Source organism: Leucopleurus acutus, assembly GCF_964270905.1.
Source record: "Leucopleurus acutus genome assembly, chromosome: 10".
Lineage (NCBI taxonomy): Eukaryota > Metazoa > Chordata > Mammalia > Artiodactyla > Delphinidae > Leucopleurus > Leucopleurus acutus.
Genome location: NC_139153.1, coordinates 58,745,138 through 58,759,867, shown reverse-complemented (window position 1 = coordinate 58,759,867; position 14,730 = coordinate 58,745,138).

Sequence of the window (14,730 nt, the reverse complement as noted above, 5' to 3'; positions counted from 1 at the left end):
TTGAGGCTAGAGGCCCCATGTGGTGGGCCCATTCCCTGAAGACTACTGAAGGATGACCACCTACCAAGGGATGGCAACCTCCAAGTTTCTTGCCTAGAAACTCACGTCATCACGCTGGCAATTGTGTTACGAAGAGAAGCTGTGCAGCAACAGTGTTTCTTGGGGAGAATTGAGCCCGCGGCTCTGTCAATCCCGATGAGGAAAATAAAGGTTCACTCGCAGACTTACTTTCACAAGGGACCACACAGAGCATTCACCCTGCTGTGTCTTTCTCTAGTTTGTACTCCCAAAGTGCGTTAGAAGGGAGATACTTGAGTTGTTTCACTTACCACATGCTAGATGTTTAGCAAAAGAAGGCCTTTACTGCCCTTCTTTCGGCATATGGTTGTCCTCAGCCGAACAGTTCTCTCAGCTCCTAGAAGCGACGGGCGGTCCCTTGTGTACATCTTGGATCCCAGTGCAGACCTGTTAGTCCTAAGACACCAGAAATGCTTCCTACACTTAAAGCACCGCTTTGACAAACGCTGCCTGGAACCTGTTGCCTGCCTATCTGTGTGACGAACCAAACAGTACCTTAGCTTGGGGCCAGTCCTCCTCTATGTTTGGCTTACTCACCGACGATTGCTGAGGGCTGAGCACCTAGCAGGGAGTGAAAGGCCACGTATGCCTCACGGGGTGGGGGTGGGGGGGAAATCAGTTGTCCTCACAAAGGCAATTCTGCAACGAAGAAAAGATAGGCCACTACACTCTTCATCAGGTAACCTTGAGGTCGCGTGTCGACATTCCAGTGTGCCAAATAAACTTCACATCACGCTTCAGTTTCCAAGGCGAGGGCACAGCGTCTTATGCTGCAGTTTCTGACTCCCTACTGGACGTTCAGTTGACCAACTAGACCCTTTAGTGAGTAAACTTTGTGATACAGGGGGTCGTGATTGTGGTGAAAGGATTAGCAAGTCATGGCTTAGTGAGGCTGGGGTGTACAATGTATCACCGGAATTCCTGGCTTTCAAGGGAGAGCCCGAAATTTTTCAGGCTACACTGAATGTCCAGTGGCCGCCTGGGCTAAATTCCATCACGTGCGAGTTCCCTGAAGGTGGGGTCGAATCACTGTACGTTTTGTGTGCTCTAGGTTCGGCAGAAAAGCAGACACGTTTTGCATGAAGGAATGAACAGAACGCTGATAGCTGGCTGTTTCTAAGCTATCCCAATCTAGGTGTTTCTCCGACGAAGCCCTTCACTGCCCATGACTCGGCATCTAGCTCCTGCCAGCGGTGCATTGCTCACAACTCCCTGAAGACACAGGAGGCCCTTTTAGTCCGTTTCAGATCCTATTGCAGACCGGCGACTCAAGAGAGACCTGATATGCTTCGTAGGGTTCAAGAAACACAGGGACTAAGGCTGCATGGGGTCTGTTGCATGCCTACCTCGTTCATGAGAAAACCTGAACATTAGCTTAAGGCCAGAGGCCCCGTGTGGTTCTCCCCTTCCCTGAGGACAAGCGAAGTAGGAGCACTTACCGAGGAACGGCACCATCCAATTTCCTTCCAGGAAACTCACTTGTCATCACAAAGGCAACTGTGCAACAACACTGTTTCCCAGGGAGAACTGAGCCCGCAGCTCTCTAAATCCCAATGAGGAAAATAAAGTTTCCCTTCAAGCCTTAGTTTCAAAATGGACCGCAGAGCATTCACCCTGTTGTTTCCGTCTCTCCATGGCACGTCCAAGGTGCGCATAGCACGGAGATACTACAGTCGTTTCAACTTGCCGCATCCTAGCATTTTAACAAAAGACGCCCTTCACAGCCCTTCTTTCGGCCTATAGTTGCCCTCAACTGAGCATTGCTCACAAGGCCCGGAAAGGACGGGCAGTCCGTCGTTTACATCTTGGATCCTAGTGCAGACCCCCGTGTCTTCAGACGCCAGAAACACTTCCTAGATTTAAAGCACCGCTTTGACAAAGGCTGCCGTGAGCTTGCGGCCCGCCTATGTCTGTGATGAGAGAAGTAGAACGTTGGCTTGAGGCGAGTCGTCCGGGGTTGTGGGCGTACTCACGAACGATTTTTGCGGGATGAGGACGTGGCAGGAATTGAAAGCCAAGTGTTCTTTCGTGGAAGACAACTTGTCCTCCCAAAGACGACTGTGCAGCAATGAGAAGATTGGCAACAACAGTGTTTACCAGGTAACCCTGGGGCCGCAAACGCTCCACTTTCCAATGAGGAAAATCAACATACCCTGGAAGCCTCAATTTCCAGCAGGACAAAGCAGCATATTACCAAGTCGCATCGGACTGTCTCTTGTACATCCCGTGGACACAGCGGATTGTGACCCTAGTAACCATTGCCATGCTGGGAGTCCTGACTGTGGTGTAAGGATAGCAAGGTGAGGGCTTAGTTAGGCCTAGGTGACGGTACTTCTCTAGACTATCTACCAGTTCGGGAAAACCCTGGAGGTTTTCAAGCCGGACTTAAAGTGTAGTTGCCGCTTGAGGTAGACAGACGTCACGGAGCAGCTCCCAGGAGCAGTGGTAGGCTAATTGTATTTTCCAGTGCAGCTCAGGGTTCCTCCAGAGCGCAGACACCCTTGGCATGAAGGAAGGCATGGAACGCTGATAACTGGGTTGCTTTCAAGCTATCGCAATCCAGGTGTCTAAACAACGAAGCCCTTCACTGCCCATCAGTCGGCATCTAGCTGTTCCCGACGGTAGATGGCTCAAGGCTCCCCGAAGACACAGGCAGTCCTTTCTCAGTACGTTTTGGAACCTAGCGCTGACAAGGGAGTCCAAAAGAGAGCTGATATGCTTCCTAGAGTTCAAGAACCACAGGGACTAAGGCTCTATGCAATCTGTGGCTTCCCTAAGTCTGTCATGAGAACACCTGGACGTTAGCTTGAGGCTAGAGGCCCCATGTGGTGGGCCCATTCCCTGAAGACTACTGAAGGATGACCACCTACCAAGGGATGGCAACCTCCAAGTTTCTTGCCTAGAAACTCACGTCATCACGCTGGCAATTGTGTTACGAAGAGAAGCTGTGCAGCAACAGTGTTTCTTGGGGAGAATTGAGCCCGCGGCTCTGTCAATCCCGATGAGGAAAATAAAGGTTCACTCGCAGACTTACTTTCACAAGGGACCACACAGAGCATTCACCCTGCTGTGTCTTTCTCTAGTTTGTACTCCCAAAGTGCGTTAGAAGGGAGATACTTGAGTTGTTTCACTTACCACATGCTAGATGTTTAGCAAAAGAAGGCCTTTACTGCCCTTCTTTCGGCATATGGTTGTCCTCAGCCGAACAGTTCTCTCAGCTCCTAGAAGCGACGGGCGGTCCCTTGTGTACATCTTGGATCCCAGTGCAGACCTGTTAGTCCTAAGACACCAGAAATGCTTCCTACACTTAAAGCACCGCTTTGACAAACGCTGCCTGGAACCTGTTGCCTGCCTATCTGTGTGACGAACCAAACAGTACCTTAGCTTGGGGCCAGTCCTCCTCTATGTTTGGCTTACTCACCGACGATTGCTGAGGGCTGAGCACCTAGCAGGGAGTGAAAGGCCACGTATGCCTCACGGGGTGGGGGTGGGGGGGAAATCAGTTGTCCTCACAAAGGCAATTCTGCAACGAAGAAAAGATAGGCCACTACACTCTTCATCAGGTAACCTTGAGGTCGCGTGTCGACATTCCAGTGTGCCAAATAAACTTCACATCACGCTTCAGTTTCCAAGGCGAGGGCACAGCGTCTTATGCTGCAGTTTCTGACTCCCTACTGGACGTTCAGTTGACCAACTAGACCCTTTAGTGAGTAAACTTTGTGATACAGGGGGTCGTGATTGTGGTGAAAGGATTAGCAAGTCATGGCTTAGTGAGGCTGGGGTGTACAATGTATCACCGGAATTCCTGGCTTTCAAGGGAGAGCCCGAAATTTTTCAGGCTACACTGAATGTCCAGTGGCCGCCTGGGCTAAATTCCATCACGTGCGAGTTCCCTGAAGGTGGGGTCGAATCACTGTACGTTTTGTGTGCTCTAGGTTCGGCAGAAAAGCAGACACGTTTTGCATGAAGGAATGAACAGAACGCTGATAGCTGGCTGTTTCTAAGCTATCCCAATCTAGGTGTTTCTCCGACGAAGCCCTTCACTGCCCATGACTCGGCATCTAGCTCCTGCCAGCGGTGCATTGCTCACAACTCCCTGAAGACACAGGAGGCCCTTTTAGTCCGTTTCAGATCCTATTGCAGACCGGCGACTCAAGAGAGACCTGATATGCTTCGTAGGGTTCAAGAAACACAGGGACTAAGGCTGCATGGGGTCTGTTGCATGCCTACCTCGTTCATGAGAAAACCTGAACATTAGCTTAAGGCCAGAGGCCCCGTGTGGTTCTCCCCTTCCCTGAGGACAAGCGAAGTAGGAGCACTTACCGAGGAACGGCACCATCCAATTTCCTTCCAGGAAACTCACTTGTCATCACAAAGGCAACTGTGCAACAACACTGTTTCCCAGGGAGAACTGAGCCCGCAGCTCTCTAAATCCCAATGAGGAAAATAAAGTTTCCCTTCAAGCCTTAGTTTCAAAATGGACCGCAGAGCATTCACCCTGTTGTTTCCGTCTCTCCATGGCACGTCCAAGGTGCGCATAGCACGGAGATACTACAGTCGTTTCAACTTGCCGCATCCTAGCATTTTAACAAAAGACGCCCTTCACAGCCCTTCTTTCGGCCTATAGTTGCCCTCAACTGAGCATTGCTCACAAGGCCCGGAAAGGACGGGCAGTCCGTCGTTTACATCTTGGATCCTAGTGCAGACCCCCGTGTCTTCAGACGCCAGAAACACTTCCTAGATTTAAAGCACCGCTTTGACAAAGGCTGCCGTGAGCTTGCGGCCCGCCTATGTCTGTGATGAGAGAAGTAGAACGTTGGCTTGAGGCGAGTCGTCCGGGGTTGTGGGCGTACTCACGAACGATTTTTGCGGGATGAGGACGTGGCAGGAATTGAAAGCCAAGTGTTCTTTCGTGGAAGACAACTTGTCCTCCCAAAGACGACTGTGCAGCAATGAGAAGATTGGCAACAACAGTGTTTACCAGGTAACCCTGGGGCCGCAAACGCTCCACTTTCCAATGAGGAAAATCAACATACCCTGGAAGCCTCAATTTCCAGCAGGACAAAGCAGCATATTACCAAGTCGCATCGGACTGTCTCTTGTACATCCCGTGGACACAGCGGATTGTGACCCTAGTAACCATTGCCATGCTGGGAGTCCTGACTGTGGTGTAAGGATAGCAAGGTGAGGGCTTAGTTAGGCCTAGGTGACGGTACTTCTCTAGACTATCTACCAGTTCGGGAAAACCCTGGAGGTTTTCAAGCCGGACTTAAAGTGTAGTTGCCGCTTGAGGTAGACAGACGTCACGGAGCAGCTCCCAGGAGCAGTGGTAGGCTAATTGTATTTTCCAGTGCAGCTCAGGGTTCCTCCAGAGCGCAGACACCCTTGGCATGAAGGAAGGCATGGAACGCTGATAACTGGGTTGCTTTCAAGCTATCGCAATCCAGGTGTCTAAACAACGAAGCCCTTCACTGCCCATCAGTCGGCATCTAGCTGTTCCCGACGGTAGATGGCTCAAGGCTCCCTGAAGACACAGGCAGTCCTTTCTCAGTACGTTTTGGAACCTAGCGCTGACAAGGGAGTCCAAAAGAGAGCTGATATGCTTCCTAGAGTTCAAGAACCACAGGGACTAAGGCTCTATGCAATCTGTGGCTTCCCTAAGTCTGTCATGAGAACACCTGGACGTTAGCTTGAGGCTAGAGGCCCCATGTGGTGGGCCCATTCCCTGAAGACTACTGAAGGATGACCACCTACCAAGGGATGGCAACCTCCAAGTTTCTTGCCTAGAAACTCACGTCATCACGCTGGCAATTGTGTTACGAAGAGAAGCTGTGCAGCAACAGTGTTTCTTGGGGAGAATTGAGCCCGCGGCTCTGTCAATCCCGATGAGGAAAATAAAGGTTCACTCGCAGACTTACTTTCACAAGGGACCACACAGAGCATTCACCCTGCTGTGTCTTTCTCTAGTTTGTACTCCCAAAGTGCGTTAGAAGGGAGATACTTGAGTTGTTTCACTTACCACATGCTAGATGTTTAGCAAAAGAAGGCCTTTACTGCCCTTCTTTCGGCATATGGTTGTCCTCAGCCGAACAGTTCTCTCAGCTCCTAGAAGCGACGGGCGGTCCCTTGTGTACATCTTGGATCCCAGTGCAGACCTGTTAGTCCTAAGACACCAGAAATGCTTCCTACACTTAAAGCACCGCTTTGACAAACGCTGCCTGGAACCTGTTGCCTGCCTATCTGTGTGACGAACCAAACAGTACCTTAGCTTGGGGCCAGTCCTCCTCTATGTTTGGCTTACTCACCGACGATTGCTGAGGGCTGAGCACCTAGCAGGGAGTGAAAGGCCACGTATGCCTCACGGGGTGGGGGTGGGGGGGAAATCAGTTGTCCTCACAAAGGCAATTCTGCAACGAAGAAAAGATAGGCCACTACACTCTTCATCAGGTAACCTTGAGGTCGCGTGTCGACATTCCAGTGTGCCAAATAAACTTCACATCACGCTTCAGTTTCCAAGGCGAGGGCACAGCGTCTTATGCTGCAGTTTCTGACTCCCTACTGGACGTTCAGTTGACCAACTAGACCCTTTAGTGAGTAAACTTTGTGATACAGGGGGTCGTGATTGTGGTGAAAGGATTAGCAAGTCATGGCTTAGTGAGGCTGGGGTGTACAATGTATCACCGGAATTCCTGGCTTTCAAGGGAGAGCCCGAAATTTTTCAGGCTACACTGAATGTCCAGTGGCCGCCTGGGCTAAATTCCATCACGTGCGAGTTCCCTGAAGGTGGGGTCGAATCACTGTACGTTTTGTGTGCTCTAGGTTCGGCAGAAAAGCAGACACGTTTTGCATGAAGGAATGAACAGAACGCTGATAGCTGGCTGTTTCTAAGCTATCCCAATCTAGGTGTTTCTCCGACGAAGCCCTTCACTGCCCATGACTCGGCATCTAGCTCCTGCCAGCGGTGCATTGCTCACAACTCCCTGAAGACACAGGAGGCCCTTTTAGTCCGTTTCAGATCCCATTGCAGACCGGCGACTCAAGAGAGACCTGATATGCTTCGTAGGGTTCAAGAAACACAGGGACTAAGGCTGCATGGGGTCTGTTGCATGCCTACCTCGTTCATGAGAAAACCTGAACATTAGCTTAAGGCCAGAGGCCCCGTGTGGTTCTCCCCTTCCCTGAGGACAAGCGAAGTAGGAGCACTTACCGAGGAACGGCACCATCCAATTTCCTTCCAGGAAACTCACTTGTCATCACAAAGGCAACTGTGCAACAACACTGTTTCCCAGGGAGAACTGAGCCCGCAGCTCTCTAAATCCCAATGAGGAAAATAAAGTTTCCCTTCAAGCCTTAGTTTCAAAATGGACCGCAGAGCATTCACCCTGTTGTTTCCGTCTCTCCATGGCACGTCCAAGGTGCGCATAGCACGGAGATACTACAGTCGTTTCAACTTGCCGCATCCTAGCATTTTAACAAAAGACGCCCTTCACAGCCCTTCTTTCGGCCTATAGTTGCCCTCAACTGAGCATTGCTCACAAGGCCCGGAAAGGACGGGCAGTCCGTCGTTTACATCTTGGATCCTAGTGCAGACCCCCGTGTCTTCAGACGCCAGAAACACTTCCTAGATTTAAAGCACCGCTTTGACAAAGGCTGCCGTGAGCTTGCGGCCCGCCTATGTCTGTGATGAGAGAAGTAGAACGTTGGCTTGAGGCGAGTCGTCCGGGGTTGTGGGCGTACTCACGAACGATTTTTGCGGGATGAGGACGTGGCAGGAATTGAAAGCCAAGTGTTCTTTCGTGGAAGACAACTTGTCCTCCCAAAGACGACTGTGCAGCAATGAGAAGATTGGCAACAACAGTGTTTACCAGGTAACCCTGGGGCCGCAAACGCTCCACTTTCCAATGAGGAAAATCAACATACCCTGGAAGCCTCAATTTCCAGCAGGACAAAGCAGCATATTACCAAGTCGCATCGGACTGTCTCTTGTACATCCCGTGGACACAGCGGATTGTGACCCTAGTAACCATTGCCATGCTGGGAGTCCTGACTGTGGTGTAAGGATAGCAAGGTGAGGGCTTAGTTAGGCCTAGGTGACGGTACTTCTCTAGACTATCTACCAGTTCGGGAAAACCCTGGAGGTTTTCAAGCCGGACTTAAAGTGTAGTTGCCGCTTGAGGTAGACAGACGTCACGGAGCAGCTCCCAGGAGCAGTGGTAGGCTAATTGTATTTTCCAGTGCAGCTCAGGGTTCCTCCAGAGCACAGACACCCTTGGCATGAAGGAAGGCATGGAACGCTGATAACTGGGTTGCTTTCAAGCTATCGCAATCCAGGTGTCTAAACAACGAAGCCCTTCACTGCCCATCAGTCGGCATCTAGCTGTTCCCGACGGTAGATGGCTCAAGGCTCCCCGAAGACACAGGCAGTCCTTTCTCAGTACGTTTTGGAACCTAGCGCTGACAAGGGAGTCCAAAAGAGAGCTGATATGCTTCCTAGAGTTCAAGAACCACAGGGACTAAGGCTCTATGCAATCTGTGGCTTCCCTAAGTCTGTCATGAGAACACCTGGACGTTAGCTTGAGGCTAGAGGCCCCATGTGGTGGGCCCATTCCCTGAAGACTACTGAAGGATGACCACCTACCAAGGGATGGCAACCTCCAAGTTTCTTGCCTAGAAACTCACGTCATCACGCTGGCAATTGTGTTACGAAGAGAAGCTGTGCAGCAACAGTGTTTCTTGGGGAGAATTGAGCCCGCGGCTCTGTCAATCCCGATGAGGAAAATAAAGGTTCACTCGCAGACTTACTTTCACAAGGGACCACACAGAGCATTCACCCTGCTGTGTCTTTCTCTAGTTTGTACTCCCAAAGTGCGTTAGAAGGGAGATACTTGAGTTGTTTCACTTACCACATGCTAGATGTTTAGCAAAAGAAGGCCTTTACTGCCCTTCTTTCGGCATATGGTTGTCCTCAGCCGAACAGTTCTCTCAGCTCCTAGAAGCGACGGGCGGTCCCTTGTGTACATCTTGGATCCCAGTGCAGACCTGTTAGTCCTAAGACACCAGAAATGCTTCCTACACTTAAAGCACCGCTTTGACAAACGCTGCCTGGAACCTGTTGCCTGCCTATCTGTGTGACGAACCAAACAGTACCTTAGCTTGGGGCCAGTCCTCCTCTATGTTTGGCTTACTCACCGACGATTGCTGAGGGCTGAGCACCTAGCAGGGAGTGAAAGGCCACGTATGCCTCACGGGGTGGGGGTGGGGGGGAAATCAGTTGTCCTCACAAAGGCAATTCTGCAACGAAGAAAAGATAGGCCACTACACTCTTCATCAGGTAACCTTGAGGTCGCGTGTCGACATTCCAGTGTGCCAAATAAACTTCACATCACGCTTCAGTTTCCAAGGCGAGGGCACAGCGTCTTATGCTGCAGTTTCTGACTCCCTACTGGACGTTCAGTTGACCAACTAGACCCTTTAGTGAGTAAACTTTGTGATACAGGGGGTCGTGATTGTGGTGAAAGGATTAGCAAGTCATGGCTTAGTGAGGCTGGGGTGTACAATGTATCACCGGAATTCCTGGCTTTCAAGGGAGAGCCCGAAATTTTTCAGGCTACACTGAATGTCCAGTGGCCGCCTGGGCTAAATTCCATCACGTGCGAGTTCCCTGAAGGTGGGGTCGAATCACTGTACGTTTTGTGTGCTCTAGGTTCGGCAGAAAAGCAGACACGTTTTGCATGAAGGAATGAACAGAACGCTGATAGCTGGCTGTTTCTAAGCTATCCCAATCTAGGTGTTTCTCCGACGAAGCCCTTCACTGCCCATGACTCGGCATCTAGCTCCTGCCAGCGGTGCATTGCTCACAACTCCCTGAAGACACAGGAGGCCCTTTTAGTCCGTTTCAGATCCTATTGCAGACCGGCGACTCAAGAGAGACCTGATATGCTTCGTAGGGTTCAAGAAACACAGGGACTAAGGCTGCATGGGGTCTGTTGCATGCCTACCTCGTTCATGAGAAAACCTGAACATTAGCTTAAGGCCAGAGGCCCCGTGTGGTTCTCCCCTTCCCTGAGGACAAGCGAAGTAGGAGCACTTACCGAGGAACGGCACCATCCAATTTCCTTCCAGGAAACTCACTTGTCATCACAAAGGCAACTGTGCAACAACACTGTTTCCCAGGGAGAACTGAGCCCGCAGCTCTCTAAATCCCAATGAGGAAAATAAAGTTTCCCTTCAAGCCTTAGTTTCAAAATGGACCGCAGAGCATTCACCCTGTTGTTTCCGTCTCTCCATGGCACGTCCAAGGTGCGCATAGCACGGAGATACTACAGTCGTTTCAACTTGCCGCATCCTAGCATTTTAACAAAAGACGCCCTTCACAGCCCTTCTTTCGGCCTATAGTTGCCCTCAACTGAGCATTGCTCACAAGGCCCGGAAAGGACGGGCAGTCCGTCGTTTACATCTTGGATCCTAGTGCAGACCCCCGTGTCTTCAGACGCCAGAAACACTTCCTAGATTTAAAGCACCGCTTTGACAAAGGCTGCCGTGAGCTTGCGGCCCGCCTATGTCTGTGATGAGAGAAGTAGAACGTTGGCTTGAGGCGAGTCGTCCGGGGTTGTGGGCGTACTCACGAACGATTTTTGCGGGATGAGGACGTGGCAGGAATTGAAAGCCAAGTGTTCTTTCGTGGAAGACAACTTGTCCTCCCAAAGACGACTGTGCAGCAATGAGAAGATTGGCAACAACAGTGTTTACCAGGTAACCCTGGGGCCGCAAACGCTCCACTTTCCAATGAGGAAAATCAACATACCCTGGAAGCCTCAATTTCCAGCAGGACAAAGCAGCATATTACCAAGTCGCATCGGACTGTCTCTTGTACATCCCGTGGACACAGCGGATTGTGACCCTAGTAACCATTGCCATGCTGGGAGTCCTGACTGTGGTGTAAGGATAGCAAGGTGAGGGCTTAGTTAGGCCTAGGTGACGGTACTTCTCTAGACTATCTACCAGTTCGGGAAAACCCTGGAGGTTTTCAAGCCGGACTTAAAGTGTAGTTGCCGCTTGAGGTAGACAGACGTCACGGAGCAGCTCCCAGGAGCAGTGGTAGGCTAATTGTATTTTCCAGTGCAGCTCAGGGTTCCTCCAGAGCACAGACACCCTTGGCATGAAGGAAGGCATGGAACGCTGATAACTGGGTTGCTTTCAAGCTATCGCAATCCAGGTGTCTAAACAACGAAGCCCTTCACTGCCCATCAGTCGGCATCTAGCTGTTCCCGACGGTAGATGGCTCAAGGCTCCCCGAAGACACAGGCAGTCCTTTCTCAGTACGTTTTGGAACCTAGCGCTGACAAGGGAGTCCAAAAGAGAGCTGATATGCTTCCTAGAGTTCAAGAACCACAGGGACTAAGGCTCTATGCAATCTGTGGCTTCCCTAAGTCTGTCATGAGAACACCTGGACGTTAGCTTGAGGCTAGAGGCCCCATGTGGTGGGCCCATTCCCTGAAGACTACTGAAGGATGACCACCTACCAAGGGATGGCAACCTCCAAGTTTCTTGCCTAGAAACTCACGTCATCACGCTGGCAATTGTGTTACGAAGAGAAGCTGTGCAGCAACAGTGTTTCTTGGGGAGAATTGAGCCCGCGGCTCTGTCAATCCCGATGAGGAAAATAAAGGTTCACTCGCAGACTTACTTTCACAAGGGACCACACAGAGCATTCACCCTGCTGTGTCTTTCTCTAGTTTGTACTCCCAAAGTGCGTTAGAAGGGAGATACTTGAGTTGTTTCACTTACCACATGCTAGATGTTTAGCAAAAGAAGGCCTTTACTGCCCTTCTTTCGGCATATGGTTGTCCTCAGCCGAACAGTTCTCTCAGCTCCTAGAAGCGACGGGCGGTCCCTTGTGTACATCTTGGATCCCAGTGCAGACCTGTTAGTCCTAAGACACCAGAAATGCTTCCTACACTTAAAGCACCGCTTTGACAAACGCTGCCTGGAACCTGTTGCCTGCCTATCTGTGTGACGAACCAAACAGTACCTTAGCTTGGGGCCAGTCCTCCTCTATGTTTGGCTTACTCACCGACGATTGCTGAGGGCTGAGCACCTAGCAGGGAGTGAAAGGCCACGTATGCCTCACGGGGTGGGGGTGGGGGGGAAATCAGTTGTCCTCACAAAGGCAATTCTGCAACGAAGAAAAGATAGGCCACTACACTCTTCATCAGGTAACCTTGAGGTCGCGTGTCGACATTCCAGTGTGCCAAATAAACTTCACATCACGCTTCAGTTTCCAAGGCGAGGGCACAGCGTCTTATGCTGCAGTTTCTGACTCCCTACTGGACGTTCAGTTGACCAACTAGACCCTTTAGTGAGTAAACTTTGTGATACAGGGGGTCGTGATTGTGGTGAAAGGATTAGCAAGTCATGGCTTAGTGAGGCTGGGGTGTACAATGTATCACCGGAATTCCTGGCTTTCAAGGGAGAGCCCGAAATTTTTCAGGCTACACTGAATGTCCAGTGGCCGCCTGGGCTAAATTCCATCACGTGCGAGTTCCCTGAAGGTGGGGTCGAATCACTGTACGTTTTGTGTGCTCTAGGTTCGGCAGAAAAGCAGACACGTTTTGCATGAAGGAATGAACAGAACGCTGATAGCTGGCTGTTTCTAAGCTATCCCAATCTAGGTGTTTCTCCGACGAAGCCCTTCACTGCCCATGACTCGGCATCTAGCTCCTGCCAGCGGTGCATTGCTCACAACTCCCTGAAGACACAGGAGGCCCTTTTAGTCCGTTTCAGATCCTATTGCAGACCGGCGACTCAAGAGAGACCTGATATGCTTCGTAGGGTTCAAGAAACACAGGGACTAAGGCTGCATGGGGTCTGTTGCATGCCTACCTCGTTCATGAGAAAACCTGAACATTAGCTTAAGGCCAGAGGCCCCGTGTGGTTCTCCCCTTCCCTGAGGACAAGCGAAGTAGGAGCACTTACCGAGGAACGGCACCATCCAATTTCCTTCCAGGAAACTCACTTGTCATCACAAAGGCAACTGTGCAACAACACTGTTTCCCAGGGAGAACTGAGCCCGCAGCTCTCTAAATCCCAATGAGGAAAATAAAGTTTCCCTTCAAGCCTTAGTTTCAAAATGGACCGCAGAGCATTCACCCTGTTGTTTCCGTCTCTCCATGGCACGTCCAAGGTGCGCATAGCACGGAGATACTACAGTCGTTTCAACTTGCCGCATCCTAGCATTTTAACAAAAGACGCCCTTCACAGCCCTTCTTTCGGCCTATAGTTGCCCTCAACTGAGCATTGCTCACAAGGCCCGGAAAGGACGGGCAGTCCGTCGTTTACATCTTGGATCCTAGTGCAGACCCCCGTGTCTTCAGACGCCAGAAACACTTCCTAGATTTAAAGCACCGCTTTGACAAAGGCTGCCGTGAGCTTGCGGCCCGCCTATGTCTGTGATGAGAGAAGTAGAACGTTGGCTTGAGGCGAGTCGTCCGGGGTTGTGGGCGTACTCACGAACGATTTTTGCGGGATGAGGACGTGGCAGGAATTGAAAGCCAAGTGTTCTTTCGTGGAAGACAACTTGTCCTCCCAAAGACGACTGTGCAGCAATGAGAAGATTGGCAACAACAGTGTTTACCAGGTAACCCTGGGGCCGCAAACGCTCCACTTTCCAATGAGGAAAATCAACATACCCTGGAAGCCTCAATTTCCAGCAGGACAAAGCAGCATATTACCAAGTCGCATCGGACTGTCTCTTGTACATCCCGTGGACACAGCGGATTGTGACCCTAGTAACCATTGCCATGCTGGGAGTCCTGACTGTGGTGTAAGGATAGCAAGGTGAGGGCTTAGTTAGGCCTAGGTGACGGTACTTCTCTAGACTATCTACCAGGTCGGGAAAACCCTGGAGGTTTTCAAGCCGGACTTAAAGTGTAGTTGCCGCTTGAGGTAGACAGACGTCACGGAGCAGCTCCCAGGAGCAGTGGTAGGCTAATTGTATTTTCCAGTGCAGCTCAGGGTTCCTCCAGAGCGCAGACACCCTTGGCATGAAGGAAGGCATGGAACGCTGATAACTGGGTTGCTTTCAAGCTATCGCAATCCAGGTGTCTAAACAACGAAGCCCTTCACTGCCCATCAGTCGGCATCTAGCTGTTCCCGACGGTAGATGGCTCAAGGCTCCCTGAAGACACAGGCAGTCCTTTCTCAGTACGTTTTGGAACCTAGCGCTGACAAGGGAGTCCAAAAGAGAGCTGATATGCTTCCTAGAGTTCAAGAACCACAGGGACTAAGGCTCTATGCAATCTGTGGCTTCCCTAAGTCTGTCATGAGAACACCTGGACGTTAGCTTGAGGCTAGAGGCCCCATGTGGTGGGCCCATTCCCTGAAGACTACTGAAGGATGACCACCTACCAAGGGATGGCAACCTCCAAGTTTCTTGCCTAGAAACTCACGTCATCACGCTGGCAATTGTGTTACGAAGAGAAGCTGTGCAGCAACAGTGTTTCTTGGGGAGAATTGAGCCCGCGGCTCTGTCAATCCCGATGAGGAAAATAAAGGTTCACTCGCAGACTTACTTTCACAAGGGACCACACAGAGCATTCACCCTGCTGTGTCTTTCTCTAGTTTGTACTCCCAAAGTGCGTTAGAAGGGAGATA